We start from the raw sequence: 22069 nt of genomic DNA, 5'->3' as shown, positions 1-22069 counted from the left end.
TGGCGATTCCTCTGGAAGATTCTGGTAAGGATGGGCTTTGGGGAAAGATTCATAGGCATTCTGAAATTGCTGTACAGATCCCCCAGCGCAAAATTGAGTCTTAATGGAATCCTGACAACTAGCTTTGATTTAAACAGAGGGACGCGTCAGGGCTGCCCACTATCCCCATTGCTATTTGATATTTATATTGAACCTCTTGCGCTGGCCATTAGGCAGGATTATCAAGTCAAGGGATTTGGTACGCTAGGAGCGCAGGACCGTATTTCCTTATACGCGGATGATGTTCTTTTTTTTATAGACCATACGGAAACAACTCTCCCCAGAATTATTCAAATGGTTAAGTCATTCGGTGAGGTGTCCGGTTTTCTTATAAACTGGTCTAAGACCAGTTTGATGCCAATAGACCCCCTGCCACAGAAAGAGGTTCATGTGACGCAGCTGGATATCGTTGATTCTTTTCAGTATCTGGGTTTGATTATCTCATCCAGGGTTCAAAATTTTCTACAACTTAATCTGATCCCCATGATGACAAAGATTAGAGCTAAAATAGGGATCTGGTTGAGACTTCCCCTGTCTAGAGCTGACCGAGTTTCATTGGTCAAAATGGTGATACTACCACAACTTCTTTATGTGCTTAGGAATACACCCATTTGGATACAGGATAAACATTTTAAACTTATGGAAAGAATAATTAATGATTTAATATGGGGAAGAAAACGAGTGCGAATAAAGTTAGAACATTTGTATAAATCATTGGAGTGCGGGGGTTTAAATCTCCCTTACTTTAAAGGCTATTTCATTGCTACCCAGCTATTGATGTGCTATGAATCAGAAAGTAGTGCATGTCTAGGGAAAATAGTGGGTAGCCACGTTCATGGTAATATATTCACTCTTCTGGAATCTGGGCTATTGAGGAGCCATGAGCAGGTCTATAGCGAGACTATAAAATTACTCCTGAAAGTGTGGGCTACTACTAGGACATGGTTGAAGGTAAAGGGTTCACTTACATTTACGCCTCTTTGGCATAATCTGCACCTCCAAAGGTTAGATGATATTGCAGTTGACACATTTTGGCAAAAAAATAAAATTCTGTATATTTCACAGGTAATTAAGGATAGAGAGATTAAGTCATTTACAGAGATATCACATAATATAGAAAATGTTTCATGGTTTAGATATCTTCAACTGCGTTCAGCATTATCCAGTTTGGATGATAAATCTGTGTTGGATATAGATAGTTCATCTTTTTTGAATGATTGGGTAGGGAGGACACCGCATAGAATGAAGATTTCAAATATATATAAACTATTACTTAAGGCACGATTTAGTGATACACAATCACCAGGACAAAGAGCGTGGGAGATGAACTGTCCGAATATACAAATAGAAGGGTGGGAGAATATTTTTGGGAATCTAGGTTCACTATCCCAGAACTTTAACCATGTGCTAGTACATTTTAATATTTGTCACAGACTATATGTTACCCCTTTATGGATGAATAAATGTGGATTAAGAGACACGTCTAACTGCCCTAAATGTGACACCTTAGGTGCGGATTATTTTCATATGATCTGGACGTGCCCAGAACTTATAAAATACTGGAACAGTATTCACAACTTCATCCGCTACAAATTAAAAATACGAATTCCTCTTGAACCACAAGTGTTTGTGCTTAACGATCTTTCCAAAATAAATAACCATAAGTACCAAAAGATTTTCCTAGGCAGAATACTGATGTTGGCCAGAGTTTTGGTCAGTCGGACCTGGTTTGCTCGATATACTCCAGAGATAAATACATGGATAAACCTAACTAACAAGGTAAAAAACTATGAGAAAATTATGTACAAACAGAGGGAAGCTGAGGAGAAGTGGATCAAGATATGGGGCGGTTGGAGGACTTGATTAGTTTGGATAATCCCTTTTTTTTTTTTTTTTTTTTTTTTGACGCACCACAGGTATGGGGAGGGGGGTGGTTACGGGGGCAAGGGGAAAGGAAAAAAGGAAAAAAATACTTTTGTACTGTAATTCTCTGTTCTTTTATATACTTCAAGTAATAAAGATATTAAAAAAAAAAAAAAAAAAAAGAAGGCTTAGAAGTTTAAAAGCAAATCTACTTTTTAAGGACCAGTTCAGGTCTGAAGTCACTTTGTGGGGCTTACATAATAGAAACCACCCAAAAATGACCCCACTACACCCCTCAAGGTATACAAAACTGATTTTACAAACTTTGTTAACCCTTTAGGTGTTCCACAAGAATTAATGGAAAATGGAGATGAAATTTCAGAATTTCACTTTTTTGGCAGATTTTAAATTTTAATCAATTTTTTCCAGTAGCAAAGCAAGGTTTAACAGCCAAATAAAACTCAATATTTATGACCCTGATTCTGCGGTTTACAGAAACACCCCACATGTGATCGTAAACTGCTGTATGGGCACATGGCAGGGCGCAGTAGGAAAGGAACGCCATATGGTTTTTGAAAGGCAGATTTAGCTGAACTGGTTTTTAGATGCCATGTCCTATTTGAAGCCCCCCTGATGCACCCCTACAGTAGAAACTCAAAAAAGTGACCACATTTTGGAAACTACTGAATAAGGTGCCAGTTTTATTGGTACCATTTTGGGGTACATATGATTTTTAATCGCTCTATATTACATTTCTTGTTAGGCAAGGTAACCAAAAAATGGATGTTTTGGCACAGTTTTTATTCATCTGACAGGTTAGATATTGCGCTATTTTTATAGAGCAGGTTGTTACGGATGCAATGATATCAAATATGTCTACTTTCTATGATGTTTGTTTCAGTTTTACATAATAAAGCATTTTTAAAAACAAAAATTTGGTTTTTGTATCTCCATTTTCTGAACGCCCTATTTTTTTATTTTTCTGCCGATCGTCTTGTGCAGGGACTTGTTTTTTGCAGGAAGAGTTTAAGTTTTTATTGGTATCAATTATGGGTACTTATGATTTTTTTTATCATTCATTATTACACTTTATGGGGCAAGGTGACCAAAAAATTGGTTGTTTTGGCGCAGTTTTTTTTTATTTATGCATTTTTACAGCGTTTACCTGTGGGATTAGGTCATATTGACTTTTTTATAGAGCAGATTGATACGCACGTGGCAATACCTAATATGTCTACTTTTTCTTATTTATTTAAGTTTTACACAATAATAGCATTTTTAAAACCTAAATAATTATATTTTAGTGTATCCATAGCCTGAGAGCCATAGCTTTTTTATTTTTTGACCGATTCTCTTAGGTAGGTCTCATTTTTTGAGGGATGAGGTGACGGTCTGATTGGTACCATTTTTGGGGGCATACGCCTTTTTGATCACTTGCTGTTGCAATTTTTGTGATGTAATGTGACAAAAATTGCTTTTTTTGCACAGTTTTTTTTTTTTTTAAAGGTGTTCATCTGAGGGGTTAGGTCATGTGATATTTTTATAGAGCTGGTTGTTAATATGTATACCTAATATATATAATTTTTTTTATGTATTTCACTTTAGCACAATAATAGCAGTTTTGAAACAAAAAAAAAGATGTTTTAGTGTCTCCATGTTCTGAGAGCTATAGTTTTATTTTATTTTTTGGGTGATTGTCTTAGGTAGGGGCTCATTTTTTGCAGGATGATGTGACGGTTTTATTGATACCATTTTGTGGGACATACTCCTTTTTGATCGCTTGGTGTTGAACTTTTTGTGATGTAAGGTGACAAAAATGGCTTTTTTTAACGCTGTTTTTATCTATTTATTTTTTATGGTGTTTATCAGACAGGGTGGATCATGTGATATATTTATAGATATTACGGAAGCGGCGATGCCTAATATGTGTGGGTTTTGTTTTTTTATTTCAGTTTTTTATTATAAAACAAGGGGAAAGGGACTTTTTTTCTTTTTTACTTTATTAATTTTATTACTTTATTAATTTTATTAAAAATACTTTTTACCTTTTTTTTCTTTACTTTGTTTCTGATGTTCGATCCCTTCTGCAATACATCTGTATTGTAATGCATTGCCTGTTAGTGTATGACACTGAGTCATACACTAAGACCTCTTTCACACGGGTGTCACGTGTGAGGGCCGGATAAGATGTGGGTGCGTCGAGGGAAAATGCGCGATTTTTCCGTGCGAGTGCAAAGCGTTTTAATGCGTTTTTCACGCGTGTGAGAAAAATCTGCATATTTGGTACCCATAGTCAGACTTCTTCACAGAAGTTAAAAATAATAAACAAATTTAACTCACCCCATTCACTTGGTCGCGTAGCGGATCCCCTATTCTTTCTTCAGGACCTGGGTAAAGGACCTTTGATGACATCACTGCGCTCATCACATGGTCCATCACATGATCCATCACCATGGTAAAGGATTATGTAACGGACCATGTGATTAGCTCAGTGACGTCACCACAGGTCCCTTTCCTCCTGGTCATCAAAGAAGAAGACAGAAGAGAAGCCGGGCTGTGCAAACAAGTGGATGAGGTGAGTTAAATAATTTTGTATTATTTTTTAACCCCTCCATCCTTATTTTACTAAGCATTCTGTAATAATAATGCTATTATTTTCCATTATAACTGTAACAGAACGCCTAGCACCCCAACCGGGTACCTCCGTTGATAGATGCTCCTAGTACTTCCAGAGGACTCCAAGCCCTCCACTTGACACTGTCAGCGCTGCAGACCCCACGAACCGCTGAAGCTTGGTTGAGGTCTCGCTGTCTCCTACCCACCCTGGACCTACGACAAGGCTCCAGGCTCCAGTGGGTGAACCTCTCCTAAATCCAGAGATCAGGAACCAGGAACAAGCTCTTACAAGAGCTTATACTCAGGGGAGTATTATGATATAGCAATCCCCAAGAGTGTAGTTATCCCATCCCCCAACCATGAGCCAAGACTTCATAAAGGGGCAAAGCAGGAACTCTCTTTATTTGAACACACAAGCATTGATTTATACACATCTTCCAACAAGGTTACCACCTACAGGGTTTTGTAAAAACAGCCAATCACATGCATTTACAGTATTCAAACCTTCCCAGCAATTGTACACAAAATCCCCTTCCCTCTGTCTGTAACGCAATCAACAAAATATGATGAGCATTGTCTGAGACGCAATTAACTAACACACTGGCATTGTCTGAGACGCAATCCACAAAATACAATTACCAAACGTAATGGGCTAACTTAATCACTACCAGATAGAAAACACACATTTTTCCCAACACACAGAAAACACCTCAAAACCCCACACATCCCCATAATGTATACATCCATGGATAGCTCTGATCTGGTTGAACAACATATCCAAAAATCACCCAGATCCGAGCAGGGGTTCCCGAATTCCATGGAAGTCACATTTGGCCGGCCGCAAGCATGGCTTTCCTACCCAAAACAGTTCCACAGATTTAAGTCTGTCTTCTCCTTCAAAGTTACTATGGGCCATAATCCTGGGGCAGGAGGCTGGCAAACAGCCCCCTCCAAAACACCGTGTCGAGGTTGGTTTCGCCACAATAACCATGTTAAAAGGGAAAATAATAATCGGGTCCCCATCCCGATCATCTCCTAGCAACCATGCGTGAAAATCGCACCGCATCAGCACTTGCTTGTGGATGCTTGTGATTTTCACGCAGCCCCATTCCCTTCTATGGGGCCTGCGTTGCTTGAAAAGCGCACAATATAGAGCATTCTGCAGTTTTCTGAAAAATCACCGCTCATGTGCACAGCCCCATAGAAATGAATGGGTTCAGATTCAGTGCGGGTGCAATGTGTTCACCTCACGCATTGCACCCGCGCGGAAATCTCGCCCGTCTGAAAGAGGCCTAACAGGTTGCCTAGGAGACCCAGCCTGAGGCTGGATCTCCTCGGCACCCGTAGAAGGCAGTTCCCGATGCCGTGCAAGGCATTGGGCAGACTTTGCACGGTATCGGGCTGCCTTGTCAAGCATCGGGTCCCCGCCACAGCAGCGCGGGGACTCGATGCGATCACTCACCCGACACACACCCCTTCTATGTCGCGGTCAGCGCGGACCGTGGCATAGAAGAGGTTAATCCGCTGGCATCGGCTTTTACAGCGATGCCGGCGGATACAGCAGGGGCCCGGCTACCAGGGACCACTGGGCCCCTGCAGTGATCGCGCACGCACCGCTCTGGTGCCCACACAATCACCATGACGTACTATTACGTCAAATTGCAGGAACGCAGGGGTTCCCATGACGTAGTTTTACTTCATAGGTCGGGAAGGGGTTAAATCTTCTACTTTCAGTTCAACATACATGAGTTACATCTATCCAATCAAAATGCATTTGAATTGTAATAGTTCTTATGTTATTTGCATGATTAATCTTCAGTACACAGGATGCACCTCACGACCTTAAAAAAAAATGCATCAGTGAATACATCACAGGTGCGTGTTCAGACTGGAGTCTGTCAGATCCATCTTTGCATTTTAAACAAATACAGCAGGGCAATGTTGGCAGCCTACGAGTAATTGCGATGAAAAAAGTGAGTAAACCAGTATGAATTTGTGATAGGAATAGCTTGCTTCTTGCCCGAGAAGCATACTGGATTTTGACTTTGAATTCAATTAAACCTTATGGAATGAATTATAGAACAGATTTATACTATCATTATTGATTAACAACTTGCATATGCTCTATGGGGCTTTGCTAAAACTGCCTGGTGTGATGAATAGGTGATTTGTATCAGTATGCAAATGTTGGCGAAATTACTTTGGTGTCCTTACTAGAGATGAGCGAAGTTTTGAAAAATTCGATTCGACAACTTTGCCAAGAAATTTGATTTGTTCCAAATTAATTTGTCATAATTTGCTATAAATCAGGTATACCCAGGCAACTCTGTATAGCCAGCAAAAGATGAGGATGGTCATCAGTAAGTCCTGGCCTCCCTAAGGGGTGCAGCCTGGATGGCACTGGAATAATAAAGGCTTCCATCTTATTAGTATTGAATTACATATCTTAGTTTAAGGCTGATGTAGGAATAAGTAAATGTAGGACTAAATAAATAAAACTGACGCAGCATAAGTCTCCCTGCAGTTTCCCTACACTCTCCTTCTCCAATATCCTTCTATTAATCGTTTTCAGCAACACTGCCCCTAGCACATGAGCGCTTGCCAAGTTGCTCCCTATGCTCAGCTCACGGGACAATGGCGGAGACCACGAGGGATGAGGGTTTTATAGGGCTGTGACATCACAAGTAGGGATGAGCGAACCCGAACTGTATAGTTCGGGTTCGTACCGAATTTTGGGGTGTCCGTGACACGGACCCGAACCCGAACATTTTCGTAAAAGTTCGAGTTCGGTGTTCGGCGCATTCTTGGCGCTTTTTGAAAGGCTGCAAAGCAGCCAATCAACAAGCATCATACTACTTGGCCCAAGAGGCCATCACAGCCATGACTACTATTGGCATGACTGTGATTGGCCAGTGCACCATGTGACCCAGCCTCTATTTAAGCTGGAGTCACGTAGCGCCGCACGTCACTCTGCTATGATCAGTATAGGGAGAGGTTGCAGCTGCGACGTTAGGGCGAGGTTAGGCAGATTAACTCCTCCAAAAGACTTCATTCTGTGATCGATCTACAGCTGAGGATCATTGAAGTGCTATTATTGACTTGCTCACTTTTTTGAAGCTGCCCAGAGCGTTTTTAGATCACTTTTTTTCTGGGGTGATCGGCGGCCATTTTGTGACTTGTGGTGCGCCAGCACGAGCTATCACCAAGTGTATTTAACCATCGATAGTGTGGTTATTTTGTGCTATATCCTACATCAGCTGCAGGCTGAGCCTGTGTCACCGAAGTGCATTTAACCATCAACAGTCTGGTTATTTTTTGGCCATATATTACATCAGGGGCAAGTTGAGCCTGTCACCCAGCGCCTAAAAAAATTGACCTGACATTTCTATTCAACCAAATCTGCACAGTTTTAGCTGGTCAAGTTATTTGTAGTGACCGTCAAAGCAGACTTTTTGTTCTGGGTTGAAAAAGCATTCCCAAATTTGCCATTCTGAAAATAACTAGTTTGTGGTATTTCAGGCCTACTTGAAATCTATCCCAAAAAGAAAATCTTACATTGAAGTTATTGATAGTATCATTCAGAAAAACCTAAGACACACGCTAGCGTGCTGATAGAAGTGTCATTCTGTGATTAAACCTATAACTGTCACACAGCACAAAAAAAAACAGGTCTCACATCTCTATTCAACCAAATCTGCACAGTTTTAGCTGGTCAAGTTATTTGTAGTGACCGTCAAAGCTGACTTTTTGTTCTGGGTTGAAAAAGCATTCCCAAATTTGCCATTCTGAAAATAACTAGTTTGTGGTATTTCAGGCCTACTTGAAATCTATCCCAAAAAGAAAATCTTACATTGAAGTTATTTATAGTATCATTCAGAAAAACCTAAGACACACGCTAGCGTGCTGATAGAAGTGTCATTCTGTGATTAAACCTATAACTGTCACACAGCGCAAAAAAAAAACAGGTCTCACATCTCTATTCAACCAAATCTGCACAGTTTTAGCTGGTCAAGTTATTTGTAGTGACCGTCAAAGCAGACTTTTTGTTCTGGGTTGAAAAAGCATTCCCAAATTTGCCATTCTGAAAATAACTAGTTTGTGGTATTTCAGGCCTACTTGAAATCTATCCCAAAAAGAAAATCTTACATTGAAGTTATTGATAGTATCATTCAGAAAAACCTAAGACACACGCTAGCGTGCTGATAGAAGTGTCATTCTGTGATTAAACCTATAACTGTCACACAGCGCAAAAAAAACAGGTCTCACATCTCTATTCAACCAAATCTGCACAGTTTTAGCTGGTCAAGTTATTTGTAGTGACCGTCAAAGCAGACTTTATGTTCTGGGTTGAAAAAGCATTCCCAAATTTGCCATTCTGAAAATAACTAGTTTGTGGTATTTCAGGCCTACTTGAAATCTATCCCAAAAATAAAATATTACATTGAAGTTATTGATAGTATCATTCAGAAAAACCTAAGACACACGCTAGCGTGCTGATAGAAGTGTCATTCTGTGATTAAACCTATAACTGTCACACAGCGCAAAAAAAAATAGGTCTCACATCTCTATTCAACCAAATCTGCACAGTTTTAGCTGGTCAAGTTATTTGTAGTGACCGTCAAAGCAGACTTTTTGTTCTGGGTTGAAAAAGCATTCCCAAATTTGCCATTCTGAAAATAACTAGTTTGTGGTATTTCAGGCCTACTTGAAATCTATCCCAAAAAGAAAATCTTACATTGAAGTTATTGATAGTATCATTCAGAAAAACCTAAGACACACGCTAGCGTGCTGATAGAAGTGTCATTCTGTGATTAAACCTATAACTGTCACACAGCGCAAAAAAAAAACAGGTCTCACATCTCTATTCAACCAAATCTGCACAGTTTTAGCTGGTCAAGTTATTTGTAGTGACCGTCAAAGCAGACTTTTTGTTCTGGGTTGAAAAAGCATTCCCAAATTTGCCATTCTGAAAATAACTAGTTTGTGGTATTTCAGGCCTACTTGAAATCTATCCCAAAAAGAAAATATTACATTGAAGTTATTGATAGTATCATTCAGAAAAACCTAAGACACACGCTAGCGTGCTGATAGAAGTGTCATTCTGTGATTAAACCTATAACTGTCACACAGCGCAAAAAAAAATAGGTCTCACATCTCTATTCAACCAAATCTGCACAGTTTTAGCTGGTCAAGTTATTTGTAGTGACCGTCAAAGCAGACTTTTTGTTCTGGGTTGAAAAAGCATTCCCAAATTTGCCATTCTGAAAATAACTAGTTTGTGGTATTTCAGGCCTACTTGAAATCTATCCCAAAAAGAAAATCTTACATTGAAGTTATTGATAGTATCATTCAGAAAAACCTAAGACACACGCTAGCGTGCTGATAGAAGTGTCATTCTGTGATTAAACCTATAACTGTCACACAGCGCAAAAAAAAAACAGGTCTCACATCTCTATTCAACCAAATCTGCACAGTTTTAGCTGGTCAAGTTATTTGTAGTGACCGTAAAAGCAGACTTTTTGTTCTGGGTTGAAAAAAAGCATTCCCAAATTTGCAATTCTCAAAATTGTGGTGAACGGGAACAATGAGGAAAACATCTAATAAGGGACGCTGACGCGGACGTGGACATGGTCGTGGTGGTGTTAGTGGACCCTCTGGTGCTGAGAGAGGACGTGGCCGTTCTGCCACAGCCACACGTCCTAGTGAACCAACTACCTCAGGTCCCAGTAGCCAGCAGAATTTACAGCGATATTTGGTGGGGCCCAATGCCGTTCTAAGGATGGTAAGGCCTGAGCAGGTACAGGCATTAGTCAATTGGGTGGCCGACAGTGGATCCAGCACGTTCAAATTATCTCCCACCCAGTCTTCTGCAGAAAGCGCACAGATGGAGCATTTAAACCAAGCCCATCGGTCTGTCACATCACCCCCATGCATATCAGGGAAACTGTCTGAGCCTCAAGTTATGCAGCAGTCTCTTATGCTGTTTGAAGACTCTGCTGCCAGGGTTTCCCAAGGGCATACACCTAGCCCTTCCCCAGGGGTGGAAGAGATAGAATGCACTAACGCACAACCACTTATTTTTCCTGATGATGAGGACATAGGAATACCACCTCAGCACGTCTCTGATGATGACGAAACACAGGTGCCAACTGCTGCGTCTTTCTGCAGTGTGCAGACTGAACAGGAGGTCAGGGATCAAGACTGCGTGGAAGATGATGCAGGGGACGATGAGGTCCTAGACCCCACATGGAATGAAGGTCGTGCCACTGACTTTCACAGTTCGTAGGAAGAGGCAGTGGTGAGACCGAGCCAACAGCGTAGCAAAAGAGGGAGCAGTGGGAAAAATCAGAACACCCGCCGCCAAGAGACTCCGCCTGCTACTGACCGCCGCCATCTGGGACCGAGCACCCCAAAGGCAGCTTCAAGGAGTTCCCTGGCATGGCACTTCTTCAAACAATGTGCTGACGACAAGACCCGAGTGGTTTGCACGCTGTGCCATCAGAGCCTGAAGCGAGGCATTAACGTTCTGAACCTTAGCACAACCTGCATGACCAGGCACCTGCATGCAAAGCATGAACTGCAGTGGAGTAAACACCTTAAAAACAAGGAAGTCACTCAGGCTCCCCCTGCTACATCTTCTGCTGCTGCCGCCTCGGCCTCTTCTGCTGCTGCTGCCGCCGCCTCGGCCTCTTCCTCCGCCTCTGGAGGAACGTTGGCACCTGCCGCCCAGCAAACATGGGATGTACCACCAACACCACCACCTGCGTCACCAAGCATCTCAACCATGTCACACGGCAGCGTTCGGCTCTCCATCTCACAAACATTTGAGAGAAAGCGTAAATTCTCACCTAGCCACCCTCGATCCCTGGCCCTTAATGCCAGCATTTCTAAACTACTGGCCTATGAAATGCTGTCATTTAGGCTGGTGGACACACACAGCTTCAAACAGCTCATGTCACTTGCTGTCCCACAGTATGTTGTTCCCAGCCGCCACTACTTCTCTAAGAGAGCCGTGCCTTCCCTGCACAAACAAGTGTCCGATAAAATCAAGTGTGCACTGCGCAACGCCATCTGTGGCAAGGTCCACCTAACCACAGATACGTGGACCAGTAAGCACGGCCAGGGACGCTATATCTCCCTAACTGCACACTGGGTAAATGTAGTGGCGACTGGGCCCCAGGCGGAGAGCTATTTGGCGCACGTCCTTCCGCCGCCAAGGATCGCAGGGCAACATTCTTTGCCTCCTGTCTCCTCCTCCTCCTACTCAGCTTCCTCCTCCTCTTCTTCCACCTGCTCATCCAGTCAGCCACACACCTTCACTACCAACTTCAGCACAGCACGGGGTGAACGTCAGCAGGCCATTCTGAAACTCATATGTTTGGGGGACAGGCCCCACACCGCACAGGAGTTGTGGCGGGGTATAGAACAACAGACCGACGAGTGGTTGCTGCCGGTGAGCCTCAAGCCCGGCCTGGTGGTGTGCGATAATGGGCGAAATCTCGTTGCAGCTCTGGGACTAGCCGGTTTGACGCACATCCCTTGCCTGGCGCATGTGCTGAATTTGGTGGTGCAGAAGTTCATTCGCAACTACCCCGACATGTCAGAGCTGCTGCATAAAGTGCGGGCCGTCTGTTCGCGCTTCCGGCGTTCACACCCTGCCGCTGCTCGCCTGTCTGCGCTACAGCGTAACTTCGGCCTTCCCGCTCACCGCCTCATATGCGACGTGCCCACCAGGTGGAACTCCACCTTGCATATGCTGGACAGACTGTGCGAGCAGCAGCAGGCCATAGTGGAGTTTCAGCTGCAACACGCATGGGTCAGTCGCACTGCGGATCAGACCCACTTCACCACCAATGACTGGGCCTCCATGCGAGACCTGTGTGCCCTGTTGCGCTGTTTCGAGTACTCCACCAACATGGCCAGTGGCGATGACGCCGTTATCAGCGTTACAATACCACTTCTATGTCTCCTTGAGAAAACACTTAGGGCGATGATGGAAGAGGAGGTGGCCCAGGAGGAAGAGGAGGAAGAGGGGTCATTTTTAGCACTTTCAGGCCAGTCTCTTCAAAGTGACTCAGAGGGAGGTTTTTTGCAACACCAGAGGCCATGTACAAATGTGGCCAGACAGGGCCCACTACTGGAGAACGAGGAGGACGAGGATGAGGAGGAGGTGGAGGAGGATGAGGATGAAGCATGTTCACAGCGGGGTGGCACCCAATGCAGCTCGGGCCCATCACTGGTGCGTGGCTGGGGGGAAACACAGGACGATGACGATACGCCTCCCACAGAGGACAGCTTGTCCTTACCTCTGGGCAGCCTGGCACACATAAGCGACTACATGCTGCAGTGCCTGCGCAACGACAGCAGAGTTGCCCACATTTTAACGTGTGCAGACTATTGGGTTGCCACCCTGCTGGATCCCCGGTACAAAGACAATGTGCCCACCTTACTTCCTACACTGGAGCGTGATAGGAAGATGCGCGAGTACAAGCGCACGTTGGTAGACGCGCTACTGAGAGCATTCCCAAATGTCACAGGGGAACCAGTGGAAGCCCAAGGCGAAGGCAGAGGAGGAGCAAGAGGTCGCCAACGCAGCTGTGTCACGGCCAGCTCCTCTGAGGGCAGGGTTAGCATGGCAGAGATGTGGAAAAGTTTTGTCACCACGCCACAGCTAACTGCACCACCTCCTGATACGGAACGTGTTAGCAGGAGGCAACATTTCACTAACATGGTGGAACAGTACCTGTGCACACCCCTCCACGTACTGACTGATGGTTCGGCCCCATTCAACTTCTGGGTCTCCAAATTGTCCACGTGCCAGAGCTAGCCTTTTATGCCTTGGAGGTGCTGGCCTGCCCGGCGGCAAGCGTTTTGTCTGAACGTGTATTCAGCACGGCAGGGGGCGTCATTACAGACAAACGCAGCCGCCTGTCTACAGCCAATGTGGACAAGCTGAGGTTCATAAAAATGAACCAGGCATGGATCCCACAGGACCTGTCCATCCCTTGTGCAGATTAGATATTAACTACCTCCCCTTAACAATATATTATTCTACTCCAGGGCACTTCCTCATTCAATACTATTTTTAATTTCATTTTACCATTATATTGTGGGGCAACCCAAAGTTGAATGAACCTCTCCTCTGTCTGGGTGCCGGGCCTAAATGTGTGACAGTGGCCTGTTCCAGTGGTGGGTGACGTGATGCCTGATTCTCTGCTATGACATGAAGACAGATTCTGTGCTGACATAAGGCCAGCTTCTCTGTTACAGGACCTCTCTCCTCTGTCTGGGTGCCGGGGCCTAAATGTGTGACAGTGGCCTGTACCAGTGGTGGGTGACGTGAAGCTTGATTCTCTGCTATGACATGAAGACAGATTCTGCGCTGACATAAGGCCAGATTCTCTGTTACGGGACCGCTCTCCTCTGTCTGGGTGCCGGGGCCTAAATGTGTGACAGTGGCCTGTTCCAGTGGTGGGTGACGTGAAGCCTGATTCTCTGCTATGACATGAATACAGATTCTGCGCTGACATAAGGCCAGATTCTCTGTTACGGGACCGCTCTCCTCTGCCTGGGTGCCTGGGCCTAAATGTGTGACAGTGGCCTGTTCCAGTGGTGGCTGACGTGAAGCCTGATTCTCTGCTATGACATGAAGACAGATTCTGCGCTGACATAAGGCCAGATTCTCTGTTACAGGACCGCTCTCCTCTGTCTGGGTGCCGGGGCCTAAATGTGTGACAGTGGCCTGTTCCAGTGGTGGGTGACGTGATGCCTGATTCTCTGCTATGACATGAAGACAGATTCTGCGCTGACATAAGGCCAAATTCTCTGTTACGGGACCTCTCTCCTCTGCCTGGGTGCCTGGGCCTAAATGTGTGACAGTGGCCTGTTCCAGTGGTGGGTGACGTGATGCCTGATTCTCTGCTATGACATGAAGACAGATTCTGTGCTGACATATGGCCAGATTCTCTGTTACAGGACCTCTCTCCTCTGTCTGGGTGCCGGGGCCTAAATGTGTGACAGTGGCCTGTTCCAGTGGTGGGTGACGTGAAGCTTGATTCTCTGCTATGACATGAAGACAGATTCTGCGCTGACATAAGGCCAGATTCTCTGTTACGGGACCGCTCTCCTCTGTCTGGGTGCCGGGGCCTAAATGTGTGACAGTGGCCTGTTCCAGTGGTGGGTGACGTGAAGCCTGATTCTCTGCTATGACATGAAGACTGATTCTGCGCTGACATGAAGCCAGATTCTCTGCTATGGCATGAAGAGACTGATTCTGTGCTGACATGAAGCCAGATTCTTTGCTATGGCATGAAGAGACTGATTCTCTGCTGACGTGAAGCCAGATTCTCTGCTATGGGACCTCTGTCCAATTGATATTGGTTCATTTTTATTTTTTTAATTTTAATTTTAATTTATTTCCCTATCCACATTTGTTTGCAGGGGATTTACCTACATGTTGCTGCCTTTTGCAGCCCTCTAGCTCTTTCCTGGGCTGTTTTACAGCCTTTTTAGTGCCCAAAAGTTCGGGTCCCCATTGACTTTAATGGGGTTCAAGACAAAGTTCGGGTCGGGTTCGGATCCCGAACCCGAACATTTCCGGGAAGTTCGGCCGAACTTCTCGAACCCGAACATCCAGGTGTTCGCTCAACTCTAATCACAAGGGCTGGCTATCTGCGGATCGGCTGGCACGGCATTATAGGTGATCTTGTGTTCCCGGGCTTGCCTCCTCTACACTTTCTAACACGTGCAGCCGCCATTTTAGGAAAACTGATTTGTTACCAGCGAAGAAATTTGGATTTGTTTATAATCAAAGTTTTCCTAAACTTCAGACCAATTTCCACTTCTGATACTTCGCTTCACTCAACAGTAGTCTTAACATATTTGCATAGGTTTGTATAATTATACAATTATAAATGTTTAGCTACAATTAAGAAAGCATTGTGTGTCTGAAACACGTCAGCATTTTAGTGATGTGTACACTCTGTTTTTAAGATACTTTCTATGGAAATTAAAGCTTGCAACATTTTAATGGAAGATATGCTTGCAGGACATTTTTCCTTGGATTATTTCTCTGATTACATGACATTCGCTGAAGTCAGACAACCCCTTTAACACTGTCTTATGTGCTGTTGAGGATGTGTTGTCAGAAACAGGACCATTAGATACAGCTCCAGTCAAATGTTTGGGGTCTAGACACATCTTTTCAAAACCAAATGGGAATATTTAGGCTCGGGCTATACCGCGCAACAATAAGTTGCATGACAAAAAGGGAACAACTACACCGCAACACAACAGTTGCACAAAAATACAATTGGATGGATTTTTTGCGACTGTTGTATTGCAGTCACAGTATGTCGCCTGACACAGTGCAACACCATTGCCTGTCATTATAAAAAATGCTGCAAATCTTTTCTGCAACATGTTGCCGCGTAGCCCTAGCCTTATCAAAGCAAGTGCAAAGAAAAACTGGATTAGTTGCCCATAGCAGATTCCACCTTTTATTTTTCAGAGCACCTTTGGAAAATGAGAAGATTGGCTTCTATTGGTTCCCATTTCCTTTGTACCAGTTTTGATAAATCTGTCCTAATATGTTTTATAGTTAAGATTCTCTAAAGTAGCTCCTTTTGCTCTGAAGACAGCGATGCACACTTTTGGCATTCTCTCAATCAGCTTCATGAGGTAGTCATGTGGAATTATTTTCAGTTAACTGGTACTGTATGCCTTGTCAAAAGTTAATTTGTGGAATTTGTTACCTTCAGAATGTTTTTGAGATCATCAGTTGTGTTGTGGAGGTACACAGTTCCATTAGCCCTATACTACTAATGTTCTAATCCACATTATGGCAAAAAAACACTCTACTGACTAAAGACAAACGACTATCCATCAGTACTTTAAGACATGAAGATCAGTCAATCTGGAAACTTTTTTGAACTTTGATGGTATCCTCAAGTGCAATCATGAAAATCATGTGTTTTTCCATATGTGTTTCTTTGTTTTCATGTCTCCAATATGAATCTACAATGTAGAAAAGAGAAAAATAATAATTTGGTGAACATCAGCACTATTTTGGTAAATTATGCATACTGGCAGCTAAAAAAAAATGTTATGCAGTTTATACTCTAAACTTCTCATTTAACCCTTAGGCTCCCAGTGCCGTACATGTCACTGGGAGCCTAAGGGTTAAATGAGAAGTCTATATCATAAACTCTATGCTCATGGGTCTTTAAACATGGCGACTACTCGCATGTGCAAGCAAGCAGTAAGCAGTAATGCTGAATGTAGGCATTTAACCCTTTAGATGCCATGGTCAAGCACTACCATGGCATCTAAATAGCTAAAAACCCAGAAGCATGCGATTCCAGGTTAAGGCCAGCTTCCCCGTGCAGCTATCGTGGAAGTCGGTCCTTCGATCTAATACCCAGAATTTTTGTCTGAAGAGACCGAGTATTAGAGATGCAGTTCCTACGTAGGCCTGCAGGTGGCAGGCCAACATAGGATGAAAGCAAATTCAGCTTAGACTGTAGTTCTATGGAAAGCTAAAAATAATTTGACTAGTGAATATTGTATCCTCCTAGAAGAAAATTTTAAAAAAGTATTAAAGAATAAAATAAAAAATATAAAAATTTATATCAGCACCATTTCCCTAGAATAAAAAATGAATGCATAACAAATATAAACATCTGAAAAGGCCCATACTATTAAAAAGGGTAAGAATATGGCGATGTAAAAACATTTTTTGTCTAAGTTTTTATTATCTTTTCAGTATTAAAATACAGAAATCCATACACATATACACATATGTGGTATTGTTGTAATCCTACTGACCCAGAGAATGAAGGACATAGGTCAGTTTTGCCCCATAAAAACCCATAAAGCTATGGCGGAATTGCGTTTTTTTCCTATTCCACTCCATTTGGATTTTTTTTCCCGCTTCCCACTGCATTGTATGCCATATTAAAACGTGACATTAGAAAGTACAACTTGTTCCTCAAAAAACAAGCCCTCATAAGGCTATGTGAAAATAGAAAAATAAAAAAGTTATGGCTACGGGAAGACAGAGAAACAACATGAAAAAGCAAAAACGAAAAAAAAACTCTGGTATCCAAGAGGTTAATTAGCTTCGGGTAAAGGAAGTATCTTTTTAAAAGCTACCACACAACCATATTAGCTTGATGTAGATAATTACTGTGTCAGGACTGTGTCAGGTTCTCCTCCTTCGCCTCTCAGGTTTTCTATGGCAGTTAATAACATTTTGAGAAGCCAACCCTATCTCATCTCACTATTCAGATTCATCTAACGTGTATGATGGTCTCCCAACTCTCTTCTGACAGACAATGTTGGGGGGAGAGAAGGATCGAGTGAGTTACGGTAAATTTCAATGCCTGAGTAGGGATGAGCGAACCCAAACTGTATAGTTCGGGTTCGTACCGAATTTTGGGGTGTTCGTGACACGGACCCGAACCCGAACATTTATGTAAAAGTCCGGGTTCAGTGTTTGGCGCTTTCTTGGCGCTTTTTGAAAGGCTGCAAAGCAGCCAATCAACAAGCGTCATACATACTACTTGCCCCAAGAGGCCACCACAGCCATGCCTACTATTGGCATGGCTGTGATTGGCCAGTGCAGCATGTGACCCAGCCTCTATTTAAGCTGGAGTCACGTAGCGCCGCACGTCACTCTGCTCTGATCAGTGTAGGGATAGGATGCAGCTGCTGCTGTTAGGGCCAGATTAGGCAGGGATTTACTCATCAAAAACACTTAATGAAGTGATCGATCTACAGCTGTGTATCATTCAACTTCTGCTAGTTAATTGCTCATTGTTTTTAGGCAGCCCAGAGCGTTTTTCTGTCACTTTTTTCTGGGGTGATCGGTGGCCATTTTGTGTCTTGTGGTGCGCCAGCACAAGCTGCCACCAAGTCCATTTAACCATCAATAGTGTGTTGTTGTTTTTTTGCTATATCCTACATCAGGGGCTTGGTTGTGCTTGCTATTTTATTGAGGGGTGAAATACAATTGCCAAAATAGCAGTACCCTAAATCTGGTGTTTTAGCTGTGGCTAGCCAATTGTAATACTGTCTGCTGTCTGGCAAAGGATATTTTTTTCTGGGGTGAAATTCAATTCCCAAAATAGCAATACCCTAAATCTGGTGTATCAGCTGTGGCTGGACAAGTTTTCTAGTGTCCGTCAAAGCACAGTTTTTGTTCTGAGTTGAAATTAAATTCCCAAAATAGCAATTCCCTAAATCAGTGGTTTATGCTGTAGCAGGCCAAGTTTAAATCTATCCATAAAAGGGTATATTACATCGAAGGTGCAAATTCAAGTGCTGATAGGGTCATCCTCAATAACTTCACACGCTACCGTGCATCTCCAAGTCTAATTCTGTCCGTAAAGGGATACCTGTCATCCAGGGCCTAAATACTAGGCCTACAATTTATATTCAGCTAAATCTGTGGTTATTGCTGTGCCTGTATTAGTGTAATACGGTACCTAAATAGATAGCCAGATAGTGTCAGGTGCCTGTAAAAAAAGGCCTGAATTTGAATTCAATACATTGGGCCAAATAATTTTTTTTTTATTGTGGGGAACAGTAACAATGAGGAAAACATCTAGTAAGGGACGCGGACGCGGACATGGTCGTGGTGGTGTTAATAGACCCTCTGGTGCTGGGAGAGGACGTGGCCGTTCTGCCACAGCCACACGTCCTAGTGTACCAACTACCTCAGGCCCCAGTAGACGCCAGAATTTACAGCGTTATTTGGTAGGGCCCAATGCCGTTCTAAGGATGGTAAGGCCTGAGCAGGTACAGGCATTAGTCAATTGGGTGGCCGACAGTGGATCCAGCACGTTCACATTATCTCCCACCCAGTCTTCTGCAGAAAGCGCACAGATGGCGCCTGAAAACCAAGTCCATCAGTCTGTCACATCACCCCCATGCATATCAGGGAAACTGTCTGAGCCTCAAGTTATGCAGCAGTCTCTTATGCTGTTTGAAGACTCTGCTGGCAGGGTTTCCCAAGGGCATCCACCTAGCTCTTCCCCAGGGGTGGAAGAGATAGAATGCACTAACGCACAACCACTTATGTTTCCTAATGATGAGGACATGGGAATACCACCTCAGCACGTCTCTGGTGATGATGAAAAACAGGTGCCAACTGCTGCGTCTTTCTGCAGTGTGCAGACTGAACAGGAGGTCAGGGAGGAAGACTGGGTGGAAGACGATGCAGGGGACGATGAGGTCCTAGACCCCACATGGAATGAAGGTCGTGCCACTGACTTTCAGAATTCTGAGGAAGAGGCAGTGGTGAGACCGAGCCAACAGCGTAGCAAAAGAGGGAGCAGTGGGCAAAAGCAGAACACCCGCCGCCAAGAGAGTCCGTCTGCTATTGGCCACCGCCATCTGGGACCCAGCACCCCAAAGGCAGCTTCAAGGAGTTCCCTGGCGTGGCAGTTCTTCAAACAATGTGCTGACGACAAGACCCGAGTGGTTTGCACGCTGTGCCATCAGAGCCTGAAGCGAGGCATTAACGTTCTGAACCTTAGCACAACCTGCATGACCAGGCACCTACATGCAAAGCATGAACTGCAGTGGAGTAAACACCTTAAAAACAAGGAACTCACTCAGGCTCCCCCTGCTACCTCTTCTGCTGCTGCCGCCTCGGCCTCTTCCTCCGCCTCTGGAGGAACGTTGGCATCTGCCGCCCAGCAAACATGGGATGTACCACCAACACCACCACCTGCATCACCAAGCATCTCAACCATGTCACACGGCAGCGTTCAGCTCTCCATCTCACAAACATTTGAGAGAAAGCGTAAATTCCCACCTAGCCACCCTCGATCCCTGGCCCTGAATGCCAGCATTTCTAAACTACTGGCCTATGAAATGCTGTCATTCAGGCTGGTGGACACAGACAGCTTCAAACCGCTCATGTCGCTTGCTGTCCCACAGTATGTTGTTCCCAGCCGCCACTACTTCTCCAAGAGAGACGTGCCTTCCCTGCACAACCAAGTATCCGATAAAATCAAGTGTGCACTGCGGAACGCCATCTGTGGCAAGGTCCACGTAACCACAGATACGTGGACCAGTAAGCACGGCCAGGGACGCTATATCTCCCTAACTGCACACTGGGTAAATGTAGTGGCGGCTGGGCCCCAGGCGAAGAGCTGTTTGGCGCACGTCCTTCCGTTTGCCCGCTGTGGCCCCCATTACCGTCTCCTGCGCTGTATGCTAATTACTACTATCAGAACACCAGGGAGGAGACATCAGCTTCTCTCCCTGGGCGTTGTCCAATCACTGCGCTGAGCATCACAGCCAGGGAGAAAAAAAAAAACTCACCTATGACGCTCTGCTCTACGATTGGAAAGTGCTACAGCCAGGGAGAAGGAACGCCCAGGGAGAGAAGCTGATGTCTCCTCCCTGGTGTTCCCATAGTAGTAATTAGCATACAGCGCAGGAGACGGTAATGGGGGCCACAGCGGGCAAACGGAGCAGCACACAGTTATAATAGTAAGTGCAGGGAGATCCCTGGACGCCGCTCTACATGTCCTGCTACTTAGTTAATAAAGTATGGACCCATGAAAGGTCCTCTACAGATACAGGAGGCGGGTGAGGCACCTGAGGGGTTAACTACTGCTGATCGCAGCTCCCTGTCAGAGGTCTAGTGCCAGCTATGTGATTCTGCTGCACCTGCCTGTATTAAAGGTTAATTATCATTGGTGGCGCAGTGCACCCCCCCAGTATTAAAAACATTGGTGGCGCAGTGCACCCCCCCCAGTATTAAAATCATTGGTGGCAGTGGCCACAGGGTCCCCTCTCCCCTCCTCCTCATTGGTGGCATTGGCAGCTTCTGATCGGAGCCCCAGCAGTGTAATCCTGGGGCTTTGATAGGTTACCATGGCAGCCAGGATGCTACTGAAGCCCTGGCTGCCATGGTAATCTCCCTGCTGCTGTGTGTACTATGCACAGGGCAGCAGGGACAGTGTAAAGTCCTATTCACCCTAATAGAGCTCTATCAGGGTGAATAGGACAAGGGATGAAAAGATCCTAGGTTCTAGCCCCTAAGGGGGGAAATAGTTATTAAATAAAAAGTAAACACTAAAATATTAAGTATAAATCGCCCCCTTTCCCAATTTTACATATAAAACAATAAATAAATAAACATATTACATATCGCCACGTCTGAAAAGTCCAAACTATTAAAATATAAATAAAAAAATCCTATGTGGTAAGCGCCATAACAGAAAAAAATTAATAAATAAAAACCCTAAGCCCCGCCACAGAACTCCCTCCCCCTTCCCACCCCACCCAGTCCCTGGGAAAATTGTCTTGCATGAAACTGGTTGAGGACCACTGATCTAGACAACCTACAAGACAGAACAGCATGTATACAGTACAATGTAAGATATGTACATGTATAAGCAGTCACTCAGCAAAATGATTCAGAGGCAGATTTATCAATTCTACCTAATATTTAGATCATGTAAACTAAAGTAGGCAGTCTAAAGATATAACAAATATATCACTTACACTTAAAGTATGTCTGACCTCACACCAC

This window comes from Bufo bufo, chromosome 1, assembly GCF_905171765.1.
Source record: "Bufo bufo chromosome 1, aBufBuf1.1, whole genome shotgun sequence".
In the NCBI taxonomy this organism is placed as follows: domain Eukaryota; kingdom Metazoa; phylum Chordata; class Amphibia; order Anura; family Bufonidae; genus Bufo; species Bufo bufo.
This window is presented reverse-complemented; position numbering follows the sequence as displayed.